Genomic DNA, 27,505 nt, shown 5'->3' with positions numbered 1-27,505 from the left:
CAAATAAATTCCCAAATTTCAACCTAGTTTAAAGGTATTTTTAAATCTAAATAAATTTCAAATTTAAAGAATTTAAGTATAGACTAAATTTGAATAAATTTCTAATTTAAAGAAATGTTTATGTAAATTAAATTTGAATAAATTTGAGATTTAAAGAATTTTTAATATAAATTAAATTTGAATAAATTTCAAATTTAAAGAAGTTTTGATATAATTTAAATTTGAATAAATTTGAGATTTAAAGATCTTTTAATATAAATTAAATTTAAATAAATTTCAAATTTAAAGAATTTTAAATATAAATTAAATTTAATTAATTATGTAATTTAATTACATGTAAATTCAAATAAATTTCTTGTTTATGACTTATTTAAATTAGAACTTCCATCAAATTTAATGCAATTTAAAGTCAATATAATCCTGTATAACTACTTACAAAACAATAGTGCAAATGAATAATAAAGAAAAGGCAGAATTTTTCCCTCTGCTTTTTGGAAAAGGGATGTTGGGGATTTGTTTTTACTTTAACCCAAACATCTGGTTTGAAAATATCTAATTAAATAAAAAAACAAAAATTAGGAAAAACAGGAATCTTTAATGGTAATAACTTTGTAGCTACTGTACATATAAAATTGATCCTCCAACTTTTCTGATCCATGTTTACAAAGTATTAGACTTGAAAGGCATGGATTGCTGCTCTGTGTATTTACAGTAGAATAATATTTGTGGTTTCAAATGGCAATGTGCAAATGTATAATTTGTCAGTAACATTGAAGACTGTATTTTTCAGATGAAACTTAAACAATAATCCAAGGAATACATGTCACTCATTTGCAAAGCTCAATACCATTTTGTAAATATGCCTTTACCTATATGTAAAGAATGGCAATGCATCTGAATTTATATAAGAACTTGAAGAGTTAGAATCTAAGACATACAAAAAACACAAACACCAGATATAAACTATAGGACAAGGCTATCTATGAGTGATTTGGATTTTGACAATGGCAGCAATATACAATACAGGAGATAACAAAAACTTTTGGACAAAGCATAACCATACACAACAATTTCTAGCATTTTCTAATTGTCATCCTGTCTAGGGCATAGTTATTTTCATCAATTCTAATCGGGTCAGAATAATAAAAAAAAACAATTTTGAGTTATCTCCCTTTGTATATACTTCAATAAAAGAAACAAAGTATCTAACAAATTAATTTTATTCAGATACTGTCAGACAAATTAGAGTTGTTTTGGTGATAAATTAAAATAAAATGTCAAAAAGTTTGTTATACAATTTTAAAAACATTTAAAACAAATAAAAAAACACTTTTGTTTAAAAAAGTCAAGTTCTACATCAAAGAACCTCATCAAATTCAAACTAATTAATAAAATAATGGTTATTGACAAATTAACATGCTTACTTGTATAGATTATTTAAGAATCATAACAATTGGGTTATAACAAATAACAAACATAGGCACCTCTAAATTTCAAGTTTGGCATCATAAAAATATTAATGAATAATCTCCCCTGCTAGCATTATTTGTCAATTTTAAAAACAAAAAACATAACATTATTTACATGATTAACATAATTCGTAAATTCACAAGAGTGCACACACTGAAATGTCTCGCCTTCTTTACTTATCATTGATATTATGTTGATAGTCCTAAGAATAAAGCTTTATTAAAAACTGTCACATAAACTTAACATTAACCAAGATAACTAAACAAAGAGCAATGAACCATGAAAATGAGGTCAAGGTCAGATGAACCATGCCAGGCAAACATGTACAGCTAACAATGCTTCCATACAACAAATATAGTTGACCTATTACTTATAGTTTTAAAAAAATAGACCAAAACACAAGAACTTAACACTGAGCAATGAACCGTGAAAATGAGGTCGAGGTCAAATAAAACCTGCGCGACTGACATATAGATCATAAGATATTTCCATACACCAAATATAGTTGACCTATGGCATATAGTATTAGATAAAAAGACCAAAACTTAAAAACTTAACTTTGACCACTCAACCATGAAAATGAGGTGAAGGTCAGATGACATCTGCTTGCTAGACATGTACACCTTACAATCATTCCATACAACAAATATAGTAGATCTATTGCATATAGTATGAGAAAAATAGACCAAAACACAAAAACTTAACTATAACCACTGAACCATGAAAATGAGGTCAAGGTCAGATGACACCTGCCAGTTGGACATGTACACCTTACAGTCCTTCCATACACCAAATATACTAGCCCTATTGCTTATAGTATCTGAGATATGGACTTGACCACCAAAACTTAACCTTGTTCACTGATCCATGAAATGAGGTCAGGTCAAGTGAAAACCGTCTGACGAGCATGAGGACCTTGCAAGGTACGCACATACCAAATATAATTATTCTATTACTTATAATAAGAGAGAATTCAACATTACAAAAACTCTGATCTTTTTTTTCATGTGGTCACTGAACCATGAAAATGAGGTCAAGGACATTTGACATGTGGCTGACGGAAACTTCGTAACATGAGGCATCTATATACAAAGTATGAAGCATCCAGGTCTTCCACCTTCTAAAATATTAAGCTTTTAAAAAGTTAGCTAACGCCGCCGCCCGATCACTATCCCTATGTCGAGCTTTCTACAACAAAAGTTGCAGGCTCGACAAAAAAAACATCCTGCTGCTCGAACATTGATTAAAATTTCATTCCAAATGCTGTATGCAAGAATAAAAATAATAAGGTGTAATGAAATACTTCAAATATGTACAATTGAATAAAATAGCACACAAATAAACTTTTATCAACAAAATTATGTAATGTCAAGCAAAAAATTATCAATATTGAATATGTACTTGGACAATTGAAGAAAATAATAAGTTTATATGCTTATAAATATATTTTGTGTATTGACTGTCTCCTGATTAGTTAAAATTTTTTAGTTTTATTTTCAATTTTTTTTGTTTACAAATTTTATGAAGTCAACATGTGCATGATGTGTGTACTTTGTTATTATTTATATAAATAGAATAAAAAAATTCTTTGAGCCTTATTTTTGATAGAAATTTATTTATAATGAATGGCAATAACTTATTTTGATTTTATTGAACCATAAAATTAATTTTCAACTATTTACATTTTACATAATCCTCTTCGCAGATTATCTAATGTGAAGATTCAAAAAGTTATCTCCCTTTGACCAAGCGATTATAAATAATGTGAAATCTTACAGGAAAAATCTTGACAGCAAATACAAGACACTGAAATGAGCAACACTCAAATTATTATTCAGCATTTAATTAATTAGAAAAGGCAACAGAAAGTTTAAGTAAAAAGAAATATGTAGCTTAACCAAACACATTAACATAATCTGATGTAACCGATATGCTGCACTTGTAAATAATTTTAATAAAAAATGCAAATGTTGAAATAAAAGAGCAGTAATTCATTTTTTTACTTTAAAAAATAATCAAATTCAATAAACCAAACCACTTCATTTTAAGGGTTCCCCCCTTAAACTGAAAACTGTCAACTATAATTCAAAAGTAAACATGAAGATATTTTTGTTCTTGCAAATTCCAAAAGTGTACCTTTGAATTGGTCCTTATTAAAATTTAAAGAAATTTTTATTGATATCTCTCAATTTTGTGTCATATGCCCTTAAGTAAAAATCCATGCAAGTTCTGTACATTTCTTGTGACAAGGCCTCTCTGATTTACTTGGACCTCAGCTCTTTGCCCTGTGCATTCAGCTGTCTCTGGTATTTACAGTCTAGTAAACTTTAGTTTATCCATGTAAGATTTAAAATCTTGTGACAGTCAAATCCCAGTTGTGATCAGGCGAGTTTATCTACAGAATCACTGTCCCAACTTGACATTAAATCAATTTGCATGGCCTTTCTAAGTTTGTCCTTTTCTGACACTGGCAGTTTCTTGGCTTAAAGGGCCTTAGCTCTATTTTGTAGCTTCTGTAATAAAGTAATAAAAAAAAATGTTTAATTTTATTAAATTGACAAGTGATATATATGTGACAAAAGCAATAATTTTCTGCATGCAATTATTCTATCTTAATGCAGTTGTAATCAAAATCATATATTTAAAAGATATTCTAATGAGTGACCCAAAAATATCTCGTGGAATAACTCTATAAAAAGAATAGCTAGAAGTTGTGATAAATTTTCTATTTTCAATGGACCATGAAATTGGGGTCAAACCATTAATTTATCCTTAGAAAGATCATAACATAAGGCACATGTATATTTATTTTTAAGTTGATTGGTCGTTAACATCATTAACAACTATCCTGACCAAAAACTTTTACCAAAACTTGAACCTAAAGCAGAACAGATGAAAGAATAAACAAACAAAAGCATGGATCATTAAACATAAACCCCTTTTACTATTGTAGGCTGGCATAACAATTTATTACAACTATTACACATTGTGATTTATTTATCAACATCAAAAAAATTATTGATTTGTATCAGTTTAGTTTTTCAATTATATTTTAAAACTAACTCCTTCTATCATTGTTTGGTCTTATTCACGGTGTAGAATATATACAACTTTTATAATTTGATGTGTGATCCCCTCAGGGGTTCAGGCTTATATTTTGGCAAGTGTTTGATGTGTCTATGGGCACTATGGAGGTCTAAAATTAGGTAGCACCCCATTTTTTCCATAGGGAGATTGATATTGGAATAGCTCATTATTGAGTTTGTTGTCTTTATCAATTTCAATATAAATCACAATATCAGGTACAGCAATTTTTTTTTCTTTTGACATATAAGAAGTATTTGTAAATAGTATTAAAATACAATCAGCTGTATACAATATAACCAAAACAAAAATCTGAGACTGGATTACTGCCCTTTTATCTATTTATTATTTGATCTATAAAATAATATTTAATCAATAGAAATGTGAAAATTTCAAACAAGATTTAAGTCAGTTATTGTTTGATTTGGCTAATTCTACTAAATACACAATTATTTTGATTTTTGTTGTTGTTGTTTTTTTCCTGCAATTATTTGTAACACTCTAATAAAAATGAGTATGAATTCAATCCTCCATGACTCTATTCATGCTATTTGTTAGATATCTCTACTCTCATTGGCAACAACACTTCATCTCCTTATAAATTAATTTTTGCAGGCCACAACTAACAGTATTTTCCATAAAATATATAAAACAATAAAAAGCTAGTACAATCATGACAATGAGTACTATTAACTTATCCCAAGACTTGGTCTGGTCTGTCAAATTAATGTAATCACCAAATAGCTTACTTCAAAATAGAACCAGCTGCTGTTTTACATGTCCAGACTAGATTGTTTATGCCTATAAGCATCACAAACAGCTGCTTACTGCAAAATAAAACATAAAAAGTTCCTAAAATAAATGTGTATTGCCAGGAGATAATTAGTTGAATTTAAACATTCATATTATATTTGTTAAACTTGGTCTAAGGAAAGGGTGTACAGGATTTCCAATACTCAATATATATATATATGTCTAGCGGGACGGCTGCAGTGCAGGCGATTTGGTGTCACGATATCACAGTAGCATGGGTTTGAATACCAGCGAGGGAAGAACCAAAAATTTGTGAAAGCAAATTTACATGTACAGATCTAACATTGTTAGGTTGATGTTTAGACGAGTTGTATATATATATATATACATGTATAGCCCAGGTGGTCGTGTGGTCTAGCGGGACGGCTGCAGTGCAGGCGATTTGGTGTCACGATATCACAGTAGCATGGGTTCGAATCCAGGCGAGGGAAGAACCAAAAATTTGCGAAAGCAAATTTACAGATCTAACATTGTTGGGTTGATGTTTAGACGAGTTGTATATATATATATTACAATGTTTGGCTATTTGAAACATTATGATCACATGCATATGATATATGTATATATTCTGACAGACATTTCAACATACATGTAATATACATAAGGTATATTTATAGATTTTAACAAGGCTAAGTAAGTATATAAGCTGATAATACTAAAAAGGCATACATGTAACTCTATCTTTTATCAAAGACAATGGCACATCTCTATTTGAATTACATGACTTACAATGTACATTTATATCTTTTGAAAGATTTTTAAAATCATAAATTCAGAAAATGTAGACAAAATATATATATACAATATATACCTTTATATGTGAAGGAACATGGATGGCTGTTGTATTCCCTTATCTTTGAGCATCTGTTTCTGCTTGAAATCGATTCTCTGTAACAATTGGTGCAATTCTTCAATTTTTTCACTGTCATCAAGATTTCTGTTTGGGAATCCATCATCTTCTTTATTAGCTAAGTAAAATAAAAACTTTTTGAGAAAATGTAAATATTCAACATGATGTTCATACAAAATGATATTAAGTTTAAATTCTTTTATATAAATGCCTTTTAAACTTGAGTCGCTGAACTGTAGTAACATGTATATGTTACAGTAAATAGGTGAAATTAGGAATTACATGTAATTACTAAACACTTGAAGTTGGTCAAAAATTATCTGTATTATAATGCTCAACTTAAACTATTTTGGATTAAAACTAAAGTTACTCTGATTTAACCAAATATTTGAAAGTCCATATTTATTTAAGATATTTTTTATACATATCAACCATTCAAAATTTTAAGAGTACTAACTGATCTTCTAGTTAGTATTACACAGCTAAAACAATGTTGTATTATGGTCAGGTGATCAAAAGTTATGGTTGTTTTAGCAGTCAGTAAATAGTTGTAAATATTCATTTTAAATTTAGTAATTACTGGTAATAACTGGGCCGTTTAAGGAATTACTTGTATTAACTAAGTGCATCAGGAATTACCTGTAATTCCTAAATTTTAGTAAAATTTTACATGTAATTCCTAATTTCACCTATTTACTGTAACATATATATAAACAGTATGTAAAGGTTTGAAATGTTTCCAAAAAAATACTCAATAATCATAATATAAATGAAGGAAGTATGGTAACCTACATGTATGTATCATTTGTTTGGCTATAGTAATTGGATCAACATCAGTTGGTCTTTAGCGGATAGCATTTATTTTGGAAACATACCACATTGTTTACTTTAATCTAATTAATCTTCATATACAACATGTACAATGTACATGTACATATACATGTATCTTAGTTTTCTCATTTGAATTGTTTTACATTGTCATATCGGGGCCTTTGTGGTATGGGCTATGCTCATTGTTGAAGGCTGTACAGTGACCTATAGTTGTTAATGTCTGTGTCATTTTGGTCTCTTGTGGACAGCTCAGTGGCGGATCCAGGGGGGGGGGGGGGGTTCCGGGGGTGCGCACCCCCCCCTTTATTTTTGCCGATCAATGCATTTGTATCGGGACATATGTTTTGCACCCCCCCTTTGCCCTGGGTGCCCTGGGTTAGCACCCCCCTTTCGAAAATTCCTGCATCCGCCCCTGCAGCTGTCTCATTGGCAATCATACCACATCTTCTTTTAATATATCATTAAGCATTTGAATCACAGGCACTTGTTTCTATCCATTGGAAGACCCACTATTAATGTATATTTTCGAGAAGGTACCCAAGTAATTTTTTCACCTCTCCGCTTAAAACCATTATTTCTGGTAAATATATACGTTAATAGTGGGTCTTCAAATGGATAGAAACAAGTGCCTGTGATTTGAATTTATACCAATATCAAGGGTACAACTGATATGTCACCTGGGTAAGTAAGGTACATGTACCTATAGAACAAGTCAATTATCCAATAATCTTACAAACTATAGCACAGTTTGTAATTATTCCGTGACAATAAACAATAAGTTGGTTTGCACGACAAATTTGACCATGTCCCCTCCTTTTTAAATAAGGTTTTGGGAATAAAATATATTGGGCATGCATCTATCAGATTAATCATAAAAAGTAAATTGATTGTGTAAGGTTATGTAATATATAATGATCTATATTAAAGTAATGCGGTTACCAAATCGAAAATCATGTTGAATTTGAAGTGTGTTCTTCTTTTGGGATTTGAAAATCCCGCAACATGACGACTTAAACATTGCTATAATAGAAAACACTCGAGACAACCGAAAGGTGCACGGTCGCACTAAATACCAATAATATGTTATTAAGCCAAATAAAATAATGTATCCTAATTGATAGATTGATATGATGCGTATATAATATAATTGTTTAAAAGATGTGAATAACAGAATAAATGACAGACACATGATCTCCAGAAATTAACTATTAAAGATAATAAAGTATTTTCCTGGTCTACTTTTTGGTCTTAACTTCCACTGTTATTATAACAACAATACAAAAAAAACGCGGGACATGACCAGATAATAAATATAATTTTTCATACGTACAAATCAAGTTGATCGAGTTACCTGGACTCATAATATTCACATATTAGTATAACCTTTAATATATATTTCTCAAATTATTGCTTTAATAGTAAACATAGATTTCAAATGCGCATGCTCGGACAACACAGCTGATCTTCCGACGGCTCCTGAAAATTATTTGAAATTCATCATTTACGACCATTCTAAAACATATCTATATATATACAGGGTGTAAAATACAACAATACACACATATAAAACTAAATTCCAGATAAAAAATCATCCAATTGTGATTTTATGATTTTGACAACCGGCGGGAACATATCTCTTTGTGACAGTCCAACTTCCGGTAAATCTCCAATGTAAACAACTAACGATATCTAGAGTGAACTCATGAGTAGAAAACTCGAAAAATACATCGAAAACCAGCCTCAATATCCAGATGGGTTCCAATACAAAACCCCTATCCTAGTTTCTGATAGTAAAGGCTTCACACTAAGAAACGCCTGCAAAGAAAAGGAATTCCCACTTGAATCCTGGTGCAAATCAGGGGCTACAACCGAAGTACTCGTAGATCTTATCAAAAGTAGAATTGAAAAATCCATCAAAAGACACCAACACGTCATAATTTACCTCTGGTCCGGTACATGCGACCTCACCAAAAAAGAAGGGAGATTTATAAAACTCAAATCTCACAGTAAACAGTCAATTCAAACTATAGAAAAACAATACAATAGAGCAATTAATATTGTAAGCAAGTACCAAAACGCAGAAATAAAATTCATCGACTGCCCATTACTTTCGATATCCAACTGGAACAAGTATAAAGGTCACAAAAATCCAGAGACGTACAAAGTTGAAGACTTCCTAGTTACCAAGCAAATACAGGAATTGAACTACAAAATCTACCAACTCAATAGTAAACTCAATAAAACATCAGTCAAAGTCAGCAAGTACTTCTTTAGAGGACGAAAGAGAAGGAAAGGACAAATACGAAAATCAGTAAACCTTTCAATAAACAACAAGGACGGTATACATCCAGGACGCCTTCTCAGTCTAGCTATCACCAAATCCATCCTACTAGACACATACATTGAATGTTTCAACATTGATCAGAAATCTGAATTACTACAAATCAGAGTGGAACAAGACGAACTGAACACACTATTCTAGAACCAACGCTTTCATCCGCTTTAGAGAACAGAGTTACCAGTGAACAGTCGAGACGAGTAGTAAAATTCTAGGTTAGTTTATCTTATCAGGTTTTACTACTTACCTTTCGTATTGCATCACTACCAAGTAACAACACTCAAACACATACTTTCTCTTCCAGAAGTGGATAACAGCTGATTGGTTTGGAACACGAAGACTCAGTCTGGAGCTTCCTTCATCCAGTAAGTACCAGTAGTATAAACCTCTTAACAACAAAATGTTCTACTATGCTATCTTTACACTTACACTTACCATCTTGACTAAACAGGCTTTCATGGTACATCATATAAAATTGAATCCTAGCCATGAATACCAACATTCTCACCAGGACTCTATTTACTCGCATAACACCATTGAAGGAGTGAATATATACTTAACAGAATGCCTTAGTAACCCAATTACAGCAACAGCACAAACTTACTATTGGATAAAGAATGTCAAAAAACACATTCAATTGACACAGTCTAAATACTCGATCGCCAGAGATAGGAGCTCACAAAGACTCTTGCTTCTCTTACTTAGTGGCATAGAAACAAACCCAGGCCCCAGACGACCAAGATTTCCATGCACAATCTGTCAAAAAGCATGCAAATTAGAATCAATAGCCTGTGACGACTGTGACAAATGGACACACAGAAATTGCATTGGAATGTCTACAACAGAATTCAGCAATCTAGGCAAGAGCGAAGACACATGGACATGTCCATCATGCTCAAAACCCAACAACTCGTCGACAAAAGTATACTTTATACCAAGTGGAGACGACAGCAAACATACCTCCTTTAATATATCGACTAATCCGTTATTGCTAGACAGTATATCAGATTCATCAATACCATCAACATCAGGATCAAGTATTAACTCACCATCTTTCAACACAACATCATTCAGTACAGATATACCGATCATGACATCATCACCTAAACCAGCCAAAACGAAACCAACCCCTAAGAAACAACTAAGGCTGCTGAACATCAACTTCCAGAGTCTAAGAAAAAAGGGTAAACTTCTGGAGGCAATTATAGAGTCAACTGATCCAGACATCATAATAGGCACAGAAACATGGCTAGACCCAAACATTAAATCAAGTGAAATTTTTCCTGATTACCTTCAATATGATATCGAACGAAGGGATCGTCCCAAAGACCCACATGGGGGAGTTTTGATAGCAGCCAAACAAACATTACAACTAGGGAACATAACAAAAAGCGGTGAGATAGAACTATTAACTGGTACAATCGCCTTAGAAGGAAAAAAGAAAATGCTTATTGGAGCATTTTATCGCCCTCCAGATAAAACAGATGACACCTACCTTAATACAGTTAAAGAGGAAATAAGTACCATCAAATCAAAACATCAAAAAAACATCTTCTTGATTGGAGGCGACTTCAACCTACCAGATATAAATTGGCAAGAACAGACTATCACAAATAGACAGTACCCCACAAGAATCAGTCAAGCTTTTTTAGACACTGTAGCTGATAATGGTTTAGAACAAATCGTAGACTTCCCAACACGCAAAGAAAACACATTGGATTTAATACTTACCTCTCATCCATCATTCAAACTAAGATGTAAACCTTTACCATCAATAGGAAACAGCGACCATGACATCGTCTTACTTGATATAGCATGTAAACCTTTAAAACCCAAACCAGTTAAAAGAAAGATATACCTGTGGAAAGAAGCAGATACATATAAGATAAAGGAAGACCTCGAAACATTCAAGACATCTTTTAAAAGCACCTGCAACAGAACTGTAGAATCCATGTGGCAAAGCTTCAAATCAGAAATTCAAAAAACCATTGAGAAGCGAGTACCAACAAAAATGACTCAAGGTCGACACACACACCCATGGATGAACACAGCAATAAGACGCAAGATCAACCAAAAACAAAAAGCGCACAAGAAAGCTAGGAAAACCAAAAAGAAAAGAGATCAAGACAGATACAAGAGACTACGACAAGAAGTACAATGGGAAATACGACAAGCCAATAAGAAATACATGGAAGAAGTCAGCTCCAACTACAAGGACAACTCCAAGAAATTCTGGTCCTATATTAAAAGCAAAGGTCAGGAATGGACAGGAGTAGCACCATTAAAGAACAAAATGGGATTCCTCCAAAGCGACAACAAAAGCAAAGCGAATATCCTTAACGACCAATTCCAGTCGGTATTTACAAAAGAGAACCTGAACAACTTCCCAAATAAAGGGAAAAGTCCATATACCACCATGGCTGACATACAAATCAATGTAAAAGGAGTTCATAAATTATTGAAGAACCTGAAACCACATAAGGCTACTGGACCAGATGCTATACCATCCTGTATACTAAAGACAGCAGCAGACCAACTTGCTCCAATTCTTACAGAACTGTACCAAGCATCCCTCAACACCGGAGAAGTCCCTCAAGACTGGAAAGATGCTAATGTAGTCCCACTTTTCAAAAAAGATGAAAGACACTTAGCATCAAACTACAGGCCTGTTTCACTTACCTCCATTACATGCAAAGTCCTAGAACACATTGTACACAGCAGCGTAATGGACCATTTCGACAAATACAAAATTCTCACAAATGCACAGCATGGATTCCGCAAACGACGATCTTGCGAATCCCAACTCATCATCACCATTCATGATATTGCTTCGAAATTAAAAAGTAACAGCCAGGTAGATATCATCCTACTAGATTTTGCTAAAGCGTTTGATAAAGTGCCACACCATCGCCTACTACATAAACTTGAGTACTACGGAGTAAACCCTAAAGCAAACAGGTGGATAAGATCATTCTTGCAAAACAGAATGCAAAGCGTTATCCTAGAAGGAGCTGTCTCTGAACAAGTACCAGTACTCTCTGGTGTTCCTCAAGGAACAGTTCTTGGACCGCTACTGTTCCTGGCCTACATAAACGACATGCCAGAAACAGCAACATCATCAGAGACCAAACTTTTTGCAGACGACAGCCTCCTCTATCGGACTATCAGTAACCAAGCAGAAAGTGACCTACTACAGAAAGATCTGACATCATTAGAGGAATGGGAAGATAAGTGGCAAATGAGCTTCAATGCAAAAAAATGCATTGTAATTAGAATACAACCCAAGAACCGTCCGGTAATACCAACTAATTACAAATTACACGGACACACACTGGACACCGTTGAAGCTAGTAAGTACCTGGGAGTTGCTATCAGCAACAATTTAACCTGGGACAGACACATCGACAACATAGTGGGAAAAGGAAACAAAACACTAGGCTTCATACGACGTAACTTAAAGGATTGTACTAAACCGGTCAAAGCAGCAGCATATTCAACAATAGTAAGACCCTCAGTTGAGTATGCTTGCACAGTATGGGATCCTACGAAACAGGCTAAAATAAAAGCAATCGAACAAGTACAGAAAAGAGCAGCTAGATTTGTAAACAACAACTACACAGACCGCACACCTGGCTGTGTAACAAAAATGGTAACATCTTTAAAATGGGAAAGCCTCGAAGACCGCAGGAAACAAAATAGGCTATGCATGCTGTTCAAAATTCAACATGATCTGATAGACATAGATAGGCACCAATATCTGACACCAAACGATAGCCGGACCAGAGGAAAAAACCGCTTCTTCCAAGAAAGGGCCACAACAGACGCCTTCGGACAATCATTTTTTCCAAGGACCATTAGAGACTGGAACCAACTTCCAACATCAGCAACATCAGCTGACACAGTTGATGGATTCAGAGCTGCCCTGAAGGCATGCTCTGCTAAAATTTAGACAGTAACATCCTGTAAATAGTTTTAATTGTATATATATAGAGAACGTTTTATCCTGTAAATAGCCAACACTACTGGACGAAAAAACGTCTGTCCATACCAGTAACAGTCGTTCTAAGACTGTTAATGTTTGTTAAAGTTGTAACAGTTGTTAAATTTCACTGCTGCAGTTATTTTGTAACTGTCCCAACTTTAAAAGTGTTTGTCTACAACATAAATCGACTGCAACAACGCAAGAAATAACTGTCAAAGTCATTAAAGGACTGATACAACTATTTCAAAGTTGTAACAGTTGATTTACAACTGTCCCAACTCGAAAAACGTTGCAACAGTCATAAATAAACTGATTAAACGCCTAAAGGGTTGTCACAGTCGTAATAAAACTGATGCAACCATTTGAAAGTTGTAACAGTTTTTTAATAACTGTCCCAACACGGAAAACGTTGAAACAGTCATAAATAAACTGTTTAAACGCAGAAAAAGTTGTAACAGTTAAAATATGATAGCTACAACCATTGTATAGGCATAGCTAATTTATAAGCGTAGCAACTTCCAAACATTGATCTTCATGTACATTTAAAAGCATTTGTAAAACAATTTTACCGTGTGAAATATAATGTTGTGACAAAGAGAAACAACTATCACTCGCATTTAATACATTACTTTCAGATAGATATTGATTTAAAAAAAATAGTATTTTGAAGTATTTGCCGCTGAACACATTTTTTTATTCCTCGGTTATTTAGTGAATGTGATGAATTTATATATTTTTTTAACACTTCATCGCCCTTATCTCTTCGAACAAATAAAATCAGAACCAGCACTAGATACCTGCAATTTCACTAGATAAAAGATAACTACTAACAGAAAAATCGAAAACGTTACCCAATATATTTGTAACCAAATGTATCTTTATAACTGAATTAAAAGTTGACAATTTTTAATATTATCTAAATAACAAATTTAAATATTTTTTATTAAATTAGTTAGGTGTGAAATCATTCATGCATACACGGTTGTTTTCAATATCCGTAGTTTTACGAATCACATTACTTTATAATAACGCGCTCAATATACATGATATACTCTAAACCTAGCGGGGAACTCCTAATACACACACTTGTCAAACTTATCCCCATATAAAACTGCTTTATATTTTCTTGAGGGCTTATTTCACACACTTATTCTGAGCTTTTATTTGGTGCTACATTTTTTTCTTGTAAAATTATAAATATTGCCGTATTAACCATTTTGATTTCTATACATGTAAAAAAAAATAATCAGACATTTAACACATCTTTTGCAGCTATGGAAAACAAATCTTAAATCTATCTAAATTTAATTTATTTTGTTTTACCGTATTTTATTTTTGAATAGTTCAATATTAACTCGACTTTGTATTGTATATTGTACGGAATGGTCTATTTGAAGTTCAATTGTAATTGATACACATGATACATGTAAATAGCACGTCAGCAATCATGATTGAGGTAAAAAATTATTATCACTCGCAAGAAAAATTAATATTTTCACCGGATTTTTCGCAAACAATTTACCATACATATGTTGTACATTTGTAAATACTAGTAGATGGACGTACTGTACATGTACAAGACCCGACAAAAATAACTAGCGCCAGTGAAAGTTCAAATGTTCAAAACAAGAAAACTCGCATTATTTCAGACAGGGAAATCAAATCTTTTTTTTATATTTTTCACATCACGGTTTAGAACTTGATGTATTCTTTAGACTCCGGTCTTATTAAATTCTAAAGACTGACATAGGATTCTCTTATGTGGTTTCAGTTGATCAGATGTCGTACTAACGTTTATCCAAAATATTTTCCCATTTCAATTGTTCAAATTCAAATTATTTAATCTTATAAATGCTTGTACAATAATGACATATTATTCAATCAGTAAAGAAAACTAACAATGTTACTATATATATATATAGCTAGATGTACAGACAATATTTTGGGTCCCTTTAAATTTTTTTGTTCGGTATGAGGCGAGGCTCCGTGTTGAAGGCCGTACATTGACCTATAATGGTTTACTTTTATAAATTGTTATTTGAATGGAGAGTTGTCTCATTGGCACACACACCCCATCTTCCTATATCTATGACAGTATAGTACTGGAAATTTAAAAAATGGTCACATTTATAAATTAGGCAAATGGGTCCGATATTCTGAATATATACACCTTAGAAAAAAAATTTAAAAAATCATAAAAAATTGTTGGACTCACTTTAAAAGAAGGATGGACTGAAAACCAACCTTGATCGATTGCATTACCTGTTCTTTAGTCATTTGATGGACAAGGTGCAGTTAGTTTTGGTTTTTAATATAAAATGCAAGTGGGAATAGAAAGGTGGTCATTTTGGTCTTCTTCCGACTTCCAGTAAACCCTTGCTAAAGTTGGACATGCATCTGGTTGCGCGGGATGTATACTTTTTCACAAATATCAGAGTGGTGACATTATATCCTGGTTCTTTGCAGGTTAAGAACCATTGAAACAACTCTTTGCGGGGCCGTCTGTAACCTCTTGTCTAAGCCTGCTGAATGGCAAAATTCTGACCGTATTCAATATAGTAGTTACTTTCATTGTCCATTCTCAGTCAAAGATTCAGTGACTCGTTTCATTCCGGATGGCAACTATTAAAGAACCTACCAAGTGTATTTATTGTTAAATTATTCTTGTCCTGAACGTGCATGTAATATTTGCTACTGGACAATAAGCAACATTATAATATTGTAAGTAATTAATGAATGTTATTTTGAGACTCTCATGAAGATCAATTCAAAATAATTTAATTAACCTCTTGAAATACAGACTATTTATTTAAAATATTGTTCAATTATTTCGTGCCGGACTATCATGACTATTGGGGTGTCGGACTAATGGGGCGTCAGACCATAGGGGTGTCGGACTAACGGTGTGTCGGTATAATGAACGTATATATATACAATGTGTTGATGTCTCTTTCAAATAACACTGCACTTTACTCAATTTCACAAGATTAGTATTTTCTTTTGCTAGAAGTTTTTAAAACAATGGCAAATTAAAACCCCAAAAATATGCTTCCAAACATAAATATTATAATTAAATTATAACAAACAGCTCACTTATTGTGCATTTATATACATGTATGACTTTGTAATGCTTATTGTGTTTATGGAAAACAATGGGAAAATGTTGCTTAACATCTTGGGATATATATTTAGAAGGCATTTATTCAAAAGCAGATAGAATGGATTTGTAGAAAAAAACACAAATAAGGGCAGATGATCACCTATTATAGTACAAGTCTTTGGTTAACCACAATATATTTGTCATCACTGATGTATCAATGTTGCTTTTGTATACATGGTATAAAAATCAAACTTTGGTTTCTCATCTAAACTTGCTTACATTGTGTTACATCATCCAATATGGCTAGGCCGGTTATAGGTTTTTCATTATCACACTTATGCGGAACTGATTTTGCTCATTGTTGAAGGATGTACAGTTACATGTACTAACAATTACATCACTTGGTTTACGGTTGATGGTCGTCTTATTGAAATTCATACCACATCTCCTTATTCTGGTTATCATACAGTATACATGTTATACAAGACTACAATACCTATTATTATCAAATGAACTAGATACCATTGATATGGGAGCCATCTCTGTGGGCCCCGCTGTCAATAACGTATAGAGCGGACATGATCTTCACCACAGGACACGGGGTTGTCAACTGAAACCAGTTTTTTTACCTTGACCTTTGACCTAGGAAGTTGTACATACATCATGACACGCCCTCTGGTGGTGGTTAAAATGGATGTCAAGTATAAACTTTAAAATCATAACGGTTCTCAAGATATAGAGCGGACACGATCTTCACCATGTTCACCACAGGACACAGGGTTGTCAACTGAAACCAAAGTTTTTTGACCTTGACCTTTGACCTAGGAAGTGGAACATACATCATGACACGCCCTCTGGTGGTGGTTAATAAACATGTAAAGTATAAAGTATGAAATCATAATGGTTCTCTAGATATGGAGCGGACACAAAAAATAGTGATCACGCATGTACATGTAATTTATACTGTAGTAGTATCTGAGAAACATTTGGAAATAGATCAAACCACAACAAGAGTGCATACACTGAAATGTCTCGCCTTCTTTACTTATCATTGATATTATGTTGATCATGTTGATAGTTCTAACATGTCTAAGTATAAATCTTTATTAAAAACTGTCACATAAACTTTACATTAACCAAGATAACTAAACAAAGACCAATGAACCATGACAATGAGGTCAAGGTCAGATGAACCATGCCAAGCAGACATGTACAGCTAACAATGCTTCCATACAGCAAATATAGTTGACCTATTACTTATAGTTTCAGAAAAATAGACCAAAACACAAAAACTTAACACTGAGCAATGAACCGTGAAAATGAGGTCGAGGTCAAATAAAACCTGTGCGACTGACATATAGATCATAAAATATTTCCATACACCAAATATAGTTGACCTACATGTATAGCATATATAGTATTAGATAAAAAGACCAAAACTCAAAAACTTAACTTTGACCATTCAACCATGAAAATGAGGTCAAGGTCAGAAGACATCTGCCCGCTAGACATGTACACCTTACAATCATTTCATACAACAAATATAGTAGATCTATTGCATAAAGTATGAGAAACATGAGAAAAACAGACCAAAACCATGAAAACACAAAAACTTAACTATAACCACTGAACCATGAAAATGAGGTCAATGTCAGATGACATCTGCCAGTTGGACATGTACACCTTACAGTCCTTCCATATACCGAATATACTAGTCCTATTGCTTATAGTATCTGAGATATGGACTTGACCACCAAAACTTAACCTTGTTCACTGATCCATGAATGAGGTCGAGGTCAAGTGAAAACTGTCTGACAGGCATGAGGACCTTGCAAGGTACGCACATACCAAATATAATTATCCTATTACTTATAACAGGAACTTCATAACATAAGGAAATATCCAGGCCTTTCAGGTTCTAAAATGTATCTGGTGAAGCTTAAATACAAAACGGTACGCTGTAGCCACTGCCAGATTGTAATACATGTACATGTACCTATTTCTTGCATGCATGTACTTCAACTTTTGTTGCAGGAGGGATAATAAAATTATACTTTAAAGTACATGCATGATTTATTTGTTTCAAATACTTGGCCACTAATCATGCTAATTAAGATTTTTATTTAATTCTAATTCAGACTTTAATAATTTAAGTACAGCAAGCAGTCATTTGACACTAAACAATTGACACGGACTGCACGAGACCCTAATAGTTGGTTAAGATCTTTTTACACACCCTGGACATGCTGGCGGTAGTTAACAATTGCAATGCCAACATAAACTTCAGATGTGATATACTTGTACTGTTTTGTAAATTTCACTGAAACTAGAAATTCACATTATCCATATTGTTATTATATTAAAATGACTGATTATCCACTAATCAAAAGTATTCATGAATTCAGATATGATGCACTATTATTAGTAGTATTCACTGAAACTATGAATTTTCATTATTCCAAATTACTATTTCAAGTGAATAATTATCCTGGGTATTCATGGAATACAGAAACAATGTACATGTATGATTGCACTATTAATATGCACTGCAACTATGAAATTTTGTTATTCCAAATTCACAATTGATCATGATTGATATAGCAAATTAATAATTATCATGATAATCCAAGGTATTTAGTCCTCCAGTAATGTGGTCTTCCTTTAATACAATTTGTAAGTTTCCTATTTGTACAAGGCACAATTTTCTTCTTGTCCAATTTAATCAGAACATCAGATCATCATCATGGAATAATGTTGCACACCGTATTCATTATTTCCAAAAACAATAGATAACTAGCATAAAATAATGAATTAATCCATTGTTTCACAATTTGCAGCTATAAGAGCGACTCAGTGACATCTATATTTCCTATGCATCAAAGTGCACATGTACTAGCAGGCGTCATATATATTCTAAGTGGGAATCATGGTCAAACCAATGCATATTCAGTATGATTCTACAAAATAAAATATACATTTAGACTCGAGTACAGTAAATTTTTAACTACATGTAATAATAAATATATAATACTACATGTATATACATTGTGCAATAATAAGAAAGTCAATTACAATAACTGTATTTACCTAGATAAAACTAGCACTTCTCATTTAATTGACCCAAAAATTCTAGCACTTATACAATTCTATTTTCAAGTGCCTATTAACAAGAAAAATAAATCTTTTAAATTCTATATAGTGTTGTCTTTTTTCCTGCATTAATGATTTTTTAAGTGTGACTGTGTACTTTCATTGAACATGTTGAAGAGTTACTATCTTATTGAGGCTCTCATCATACTTTATTTCATCAATTCTTTAAAGTCAGACATCATGGACATAGACATAGTTATTCCTCTCTAAAACACAACAGGTTATTTCTTTTGTTCATTTTAATTATGTTAATCATTTAACATGTTTAATATGAAATATATTGCTACTACAAACATGACAAAGAAAGTTTAAGGAATGAAAAAAAAAAATGCACTGTTTTATTCAGATAACTTTTAAAATTTGCATTTTTATATCCACAATAATCATGATTATAGTATATCATGCTGTTTCATATTTTTCTTAAATTATAATTTGTTTTGAAAAAGTTATCAAAAATTTGATTCAAGATTTTATTCATAACCTCAGACACATACTTGTGTACAAGAGGACAATTTTAATCATAATTTGTGAACATTATTATAAAATCATATTCAATATACCCATGACAGATTAAATGTCATCCCCAAGGCAATAAACTATTGTGTCTTAATTTGTATATTAGCTACATCATGTATATAACTATAAGAATTTCTGATTATTACCTATCCAGTGTTAATTAATAATTATATAAAACATCCTGATTATTACCTATTTTAATGTCACATTTGCATGGTCATATTCAGTAAATACAAATATTTTAATTATTTATCATGTTTATTTTGAATTTGAATAAAAAAATTTTTTAGACTAAATTAGTAGATACAACATGTACAATGCAGTTAACACAGTAAATTTTATGACAACTTACTGAATAATATCATATCTACAAAATATTTTTTTTGAGCTTCACAAAATACAATGAAATACTTTAAAAAAGTTTAAACCATGTTAACATAAAAAAATATGCATACAGATAGATTTTTTTATCAGCTGATAAACATGAAAATGATAAAGCAAAACCAGGAAATTACTAGTAATTCAGCATAAGCATGATAAGAAACACATTTATACGGATACGTACAGGTAAAAATCAGTTGGTTGTTGGTTATAAAATGTCCAGTGACAAGTATTTCATGCAAATTTAGGTCCAGAGTAAGCAATACATTAACGAGGGTAGTAAAGGGGACCCTCAACACGGAAACACGTGAAATAAAAATGGCAAAAACGTTGCACGTAAAATAAAAATCAGAAAAAACGAAGCACGAGAAATAAAATAGTAAATATTAATGTAAAACGTAAAATAATTTATAAATCAGCCGTTCTTGGAGATCATCTAGCCATTATATATGATGGACATGATGACCCTACAGTCACATTTTAGAGTCCGCTAGACGCAACTGATTTGAAAGAAAAATGTTATTCATAATAATTAATTTCATAGCAATTTTAAATATTCTGCATTGGAACACATAATTTAAAACAATCTCCTGACTAACCAGGGCTTTGAATTTAATCCCGGCCTTACTTTTAATCAAATGAAGGACAAGCACGAGAAATTAAGAGTACCGACACGAAACACTGAAAATAAATAAAGGAGAACACGAGGCACGCACGTCGAGCCAAACACGAGAAAACGAGAAATAAAACTACAAAACACGAAAACACATGAATTAAAAAGGCGGAAAACTTGCACAAAAATAACCCTTTACCACCCTCATTAACATACAATATGTACACTACATGATGTATAGGTCAGTAGCAGATCCAGAACTTTTCATAAGGGGCCCCTATATAATCAAACAAATTTTTCCCACAAAAAAGGGGAAGATATAGAGTACCCTTTTTTGCATTCCACTCAGGGTGATGTATGCAAACTAAATAAGGGAATAAATGACATACACATGATAAAAGGGGGAGGGGAACGGTGTCCTTTATGACTTTCAATGATTTGTTATGATGCACAACTAACAAGCTCAATTTTCCCTGGAATATGCAACTTTGCACGAGTGTGGTAGTATAGAATGTCGATTCATAGCTATATAGTCTATCGGAGTATCTCATTATGGAATCTGTAGGATCTGACAGTGGCGGATCCAGCCATTTTACATGTTTTAAAAAGGGGAGGTTTCCAACCCAGGACAAAAAAAGGGGGGGGGGGGTTCCAACTGTATGTCCACATTCAATTGCATTGAGCGGCCAAAAGAAGGGGGTTCCAACCCTCGGAACCCTCCCCCTGGACCCGCCAATGAGTTTAAACAAACTGTAAGGTCTGTAAGCTGACAAATGTGCACATTTTCCCTTCAAAATTATGAAACCATGATTATTCGATAGACATGCTTTAAAATATTGATAATTTCTACTCACCGATTGTAATTTCCAGCTCAGATTATTGTACATGTGGTCTAACATCTAGTTTTCTGTGTAAAGATGTACTTAGAAGTTTGCCGACCTGAGGTCCGTTTTTTATGCCGACAAAAAATTAAAGAGGGTAAATCGTTTACGGTGAAGAATTGTTTTCCGTTTTTAATGAAACTTGACAGATTTTACTAATTATTTTTTTAATCATCGGAAATGTCCCTCGGGGTGTAATTCGAATTAAACCTGTTTTATTATGCTGTACAATATTGGTAACTTAGTCATAATCTTTAAATTTATTTCAGGTACACTCATAGTACATTTTTTTATTCCGCAGAATCTATCCGGCAAAACTTTTTCAAGTATAAATTTGAATGCATATTGGAATCCATTATCATCTTCTCATTTTTCTGCAATAATATTAAAACTCCATTTTAAACAACAGCTTCTGGTTTTTAAAACCAGTTATGAACGACAGATATTATAAAATAAAAAGTAAGGATATCAAAAGAATTATTTAAAGTCAAACGCACATGACTGCCAAAAATAAACGGACAATGCTACGGCAATAAATGGAAAACGACAAAAGACAAACAACGATCGCAAAATAAATGAATAAACAGCAAAACAAGTTTACAATCGCACAATAGACGATAATAGTATAAGTTATGGACTATTTCACAACTAAATAAAATCTTGAGAGCCGGGTGAGACGTGATTTTTTTTACGCTGATCGACTACCGTTACGCTAAAATATTTGCATTAAAACATTTACCGACTGTATCAACCTATACAGTGTTTGTTTTAAACATTTAACGACTGTGTCAACCTTTTATAAGTTGTAATAAACATTTAATGACTGTGTCAACCTTTTGAAAGTTGTAACAAACATTTTAACGACTGTCCCAACTCTAAAATCGTTGTGACAAACATTTTTTGACTGCATCAACGTCTGAAAAGTTGACACAAACAAATTTTAACTGTCCCAACTATTAAAAGGTTGGGAAGGACATTATGCAACTGTCACAACTATTAGAAAGACTGTAATAAATAGAGTTTGACTGTGACAACACCGTAAACCACTGCGACAGTTCTGAAATGACTGATGGTAGCATTTTTTGACTTTCACAACCCGTAAAAAAGTTGGGACCGACATAAATGAACTGTTGCAACGAAATATGACAGATTTGACAGTCGTTACTTGTCTTTCACAGACTAAGACAGTCGTACAACGACTGTTACTGGTATGGACAGTTGTTTTTTCGTCCAGTAGTGCAAGAGAAAACTTTCTGTGTTGTCCGACATTGCGTTAGTTTTCGCGGGACCTCATACATTCAAAATTTGAATTCGGTTCCTTACCTGGAAGAAGAAGAAGAAGATAGGTACTTGGGTACAGGACATTTTTTTTACCCTACCCTTTTTTTCCAAAATCTGTTATATTTTCGTTTTCTCACTTTCGTATTATTTATTTTGTTCGCGTCTGTCTGTACGTGTCATTAGAACATAAATACATGTACACTACAAATTACTTGGTTTTGCTATTTACTATCAATTCCAAGTTTACTATCTAACGTACGGTCACGCAGGGGTTTCATTATCTTTCATGTTGACTGGTACTTTCCACGTTTCTAGGTGGTACTTTTCAATTTATTCCATGAATATCTTATATAAAAATTCCTACATTTAGACGGTACATTTTTACTTGTCAATAGCATAGGAGGGTAAAAGTACCGGGTACCGCCTCCTAATGAATGGCCTGGTCACGGATATATTACTAAAGAGAGTGAATTTTAAAATAGAAAACGAAAAAATAACGGATATTGGAAAAAGGGGGAGGGTAAAAAAATGGTGACATCCCATTAGTCTGACAACCATTATTCGGACAGCCCAATACTCCGACAACATGTACTATTGACAGACCATTATTACGACAACCTATTACTCCGACAGCCCATTATTCCGACAATATGCGTTTTTCTTAGTGTATGGATAAATTTTCTCTAAAAAAAAACCCAACTCGGCTCTCTGATAATTTTGTGGTTGTCCGTTATGATTCCAATTATTTTTTGCATGCGGACATTAATTTTGTCTCAGTATATTGGAGTTGATACACATGATTATAGCAACTGCTCAGTCCTTAACCTCGCCCCTCTTTCGTTTTGCGTGTCTAGTTACTTTATTTATCTTTATATTTCGTTGTTTGTGTGTCTACTATCAGTCTGTGCTGTTCTAGCTCGCTATTTCTTGCATGTGTGTCTTGATCTACCTTCTTTTCACTAGATCTTCGAATCCCCCTTTTCGGGTATCAGGGGAGTGAGGTTCCCCCACTATGAACTACATAAATAAATAATACATCGGAGTTGGAAAACACTACCCGCCCTTTTTGGTCGCAACACTTTCTCTCCTTGTATTACTCATCTGAGTTTTATTTAAATTTATTTTGTTGCAGAAATAATGGGATAAAGTAGCGTCATTCAAAATAAGAAAAACAAAGAGACAAATACGTACCCAGAACCTAAAAAATAAGAAGACAAATAGGACGAAATATGTGCTCAGAAAAGATGAGCAATTCCAATCATGATCAATCATGAATACGGTATCATGTTCGGGAATGAGAATCCACGAAATACGGAGACAGTACATGTAGCACTTCTAATAGCGATCGTTCAGACATAATCCGAGAGAAGACACTCAATATTTTGTTGGGAGACTGATTTTGTATCCTAAGATTATTTTAAATTCTAGAAAGATATGCCTCTTTTTTAATGATTGGTGGAGATGCAGGACTGCATGATGATTTACAACAAAACTTATTACGAAAAACAAATATGACGGACATGAATATTTCGGCAATTTCTATCTAAATATGCATAAGGAAAAGTGATATCGTGTCAGTGACTGTATATGTCATAGAAATATACAGTCAACGCATTTTGACTGCTCAAGTAGAACGAGTGCAGTATAAAAGACAATAACAAACTAGTAGAATAAGACAATGTGTGACATTCTTGTCCTTGTGTCTTTGTCAAATTGTTTAATTGTAAAAACTTAGTAATATGTGTTTTGTGGGAAACTTATTTTTCATTTAAAAATTGGTTTCAAGAAGAAACATATTTAGATATCATTGATTTTAAGAAAGGTAATTTATATGTTAATTCAGAATCGGTGCTCTTCCATTACATGAAGAATTGAAAATGCTAAATACTCAAAAAATCGTATTGTACAGCTGATAAAGTTTAGGATGAGCGTCATTTTTCAATCGAATGCTCACTTCATTATAATTTGAGGGAGGAATTCTTTCGCCATATTTCTAGCACATATCAGAACTTTAAAACGTTAGACAATTATGATTAATTTCGAAGTGAACACAAGAAAACTTTACTATTATGGAGAACAAAATGAGGATCATATCGTTAGTTCTTTTGAATAATGTAGTACATGTCTGGATACTGACTGTTAATTGATATTAATACGTATTTTTTTTTATATTTTGTCTTAGCTCCGATTGTGACTGAGGCTTATAGTGCTATAAATATAATTATATCATATTAGTATTGTAATTTCTTAATGTTGACACAATCATTAGACCGCCGCTTCGAAAAAGTGGGGGTATACTGTTTTATCTCTGTCTGTCCGTCCGTCCAACCGTCCATCCGTCAGTTCGCCGCCCGTCCCATAACTATTTTCGTTGCATCTTTTTCATGAACTACATTACAAGGATTTCTGAAAGGTTTATTGAAGTCAGTTATATCGTGTGATGCTTTTTCAAACGCATTACTCATTACATGACAGCCAAGTTGAAAACTTTTGTCACATTTTTCTCAGGTACTACAATACCATGATTTCTGATATTTAACTTCAAGGTTTATATAAGTCAGTTATACTGTGTAATGCTTTTTCAGATTCACAACTCAAAAACTTTCTATCTACCGAAATATTTGGGCAGGGTATCATCAGTAGCTCGCGCCATCAATGCTTGTTGTTGATTTACATAGATCCTTTAATTTGAAAAATAAAATATTATTTTCTGTTTTATTCTATATACAGATTTCGAATTGAGAATTAACATTGAAAGTATACGAACTACCTTATTATATATATGTATTATATATACGGAGTTATTTCTTAAAATATGTTATTACAAATATAAACGTAATAATACAGACAGACACCTGATATCCTGATATTTGACTTGATAAGTGTCGGAATTATAGGTTGTCGGAGTATTGGGCTGTCGGAGCAATGGGTTGTCGGACTATTGGGTTGTCAGACTAATTGGTTGTCGGACCAATAGGCTGTCGGACTAATGGGCTGTCGGAATAATGGCGTGTTACCAAAAAAAACAAAGTTCCGATGATAGTAAGACCCTTATTACTATACACATCCTTGATTCATGACAATGATATATGCATTATAAACTGTATACAGAAATATACAAGATATTGACTTCTAAATTAACTTAATGTTACCTCAGTTACTGACTCCATGTTGACATTATTCAATTTGTGTAATGTTGGTGTTAAATGAGATAGGTGTTGAAATTCTTCGTCGAATAACTGAATTTGGTGTGTCGATATCTACTGATCCTCCACATGCCCCGGGCAAATCCAGAGGCGCTAACCGGGCATTCTTTTGCATCTGACCGAGAAGACTTTCAGAAGGACTGTATAGACGAATCTTTAATTGTTTTAGAACCTTCATCAGACCCGAGTCTTGCATGGAGATGGACACTGATATACTTAAGTACTGGTACATTGTATTAACGATTTCACTACGAGGAATATCATCATCTTCATAATGTGAGAGACAAGCAAATCCGCCAGACGACATATCCAGACAGACTTAGTCAATGATGCAAATAATATTCTTGTATACTTGTAGCCAGACTGGTATATATATATATATATAAGCAGACTGGTGAACGTGTAGGACATGAAGGCAAACTGTTAGAAACGTAATCTGGCGGGTAAACATGTATATCGACTTGTAAACACGGAGACAGACTGACGGACACATAGAGACCGCGGTTAAAACGTAGTGACTTGTGGACATAGTCAGACTGTTGAAAATCATATGGACAGACTAGGGGGCTATAAGAAAGACTTGTGAAAGTAAAACAGACTAGTGGATAATTGAAAAACTGGTGAACATGTAGACAGACTTGTGCAAATGTAAATTGACAGAAAATATTTGTCAGCCTAAAAATCTAATTCTAACTCTATTGGGTTTGATTTTCAGACTTACATTAGACATTATTTTATTAAACCAATCATGGGCCCTTGTCAGGCAAGATACAAAAACATCATACAGTGATTATATAAACATTAGTGAAATACACAATATTATAAGTAATACACAAATAATAAATTGATAACATGAGCAATGTAGGATATAATTACATGTATATGAATACGAAATCTATATTCTTTGGGGGGGGGGGGGGGGTATTATGTTGTAGGGCAAGCTAGGGTAACAGTTATCAAAGCCCCCCCCCCTTTTTTTCAAATAAACGATTTTTTTTTTATTAATCTT

General features: G+C 33.0%; 1 protein-coding gene and 2 long non-coding RNA genes across 3 annotated transcripts in view; all 3 read right to left on the bottom strand.

Annotated features, from left to right (window-relative positions):
- LOC139482399 (very low-density lipoprotein receptor-like) overlaps positions 1-27,505 on the bottom strand; it is a 110,406-nt gene that overhangs the window by 49,267 nt on the left and 33,634 nt on the right. The window lies entirely within an intron of this gene.
- On the bottom strand, positions 1,207-8,254 carry LOC139482402 (uncharacterized). The gene is made up of 4 exons (XR_011654849.1): positions 7,988-8,254; positions 6,179-6,335; positions 5,304-5,381; positions 1,207-3,983 (listed from the first exon to the last, which is right to left on the bottom strand). It is a non-coding gene; the product is annotated as an uncharacterized lncRNA (long non-coding RNA).
- On the bottom strand, positions 18,575-22,120 carry LOC139529646 (uncharacterized). Its single transcript, XR_011665851.1, has 2 exons — positions 21,983-22,120; positions 18,575-19,425 (listed from the first exon to the last, which is right to left on the bottom strand). It is a non-coding gene; the product is annotated as an uncharacterized lncRNA (long non-coding RNA).

This window comes from Mytilus edulis, chromosome 7, assembly GCF_963676685.1.
Source record: "Mytilus edulis chromosome 7, xbMytEdul2.2, whole genome shotgun sequence".
In the NCBI taxonomy this organism is placed as follows: Eukaryota; Metazoa; Mollusca; class Bivalvia; order Mytilida; family Mytilidae; genus Mytilus; species Mytilus edulis.
Note: the sequence above shows the minus strand (reverse complement) of the source record. Positions and strands in the feature narration are given on the sequence as shown.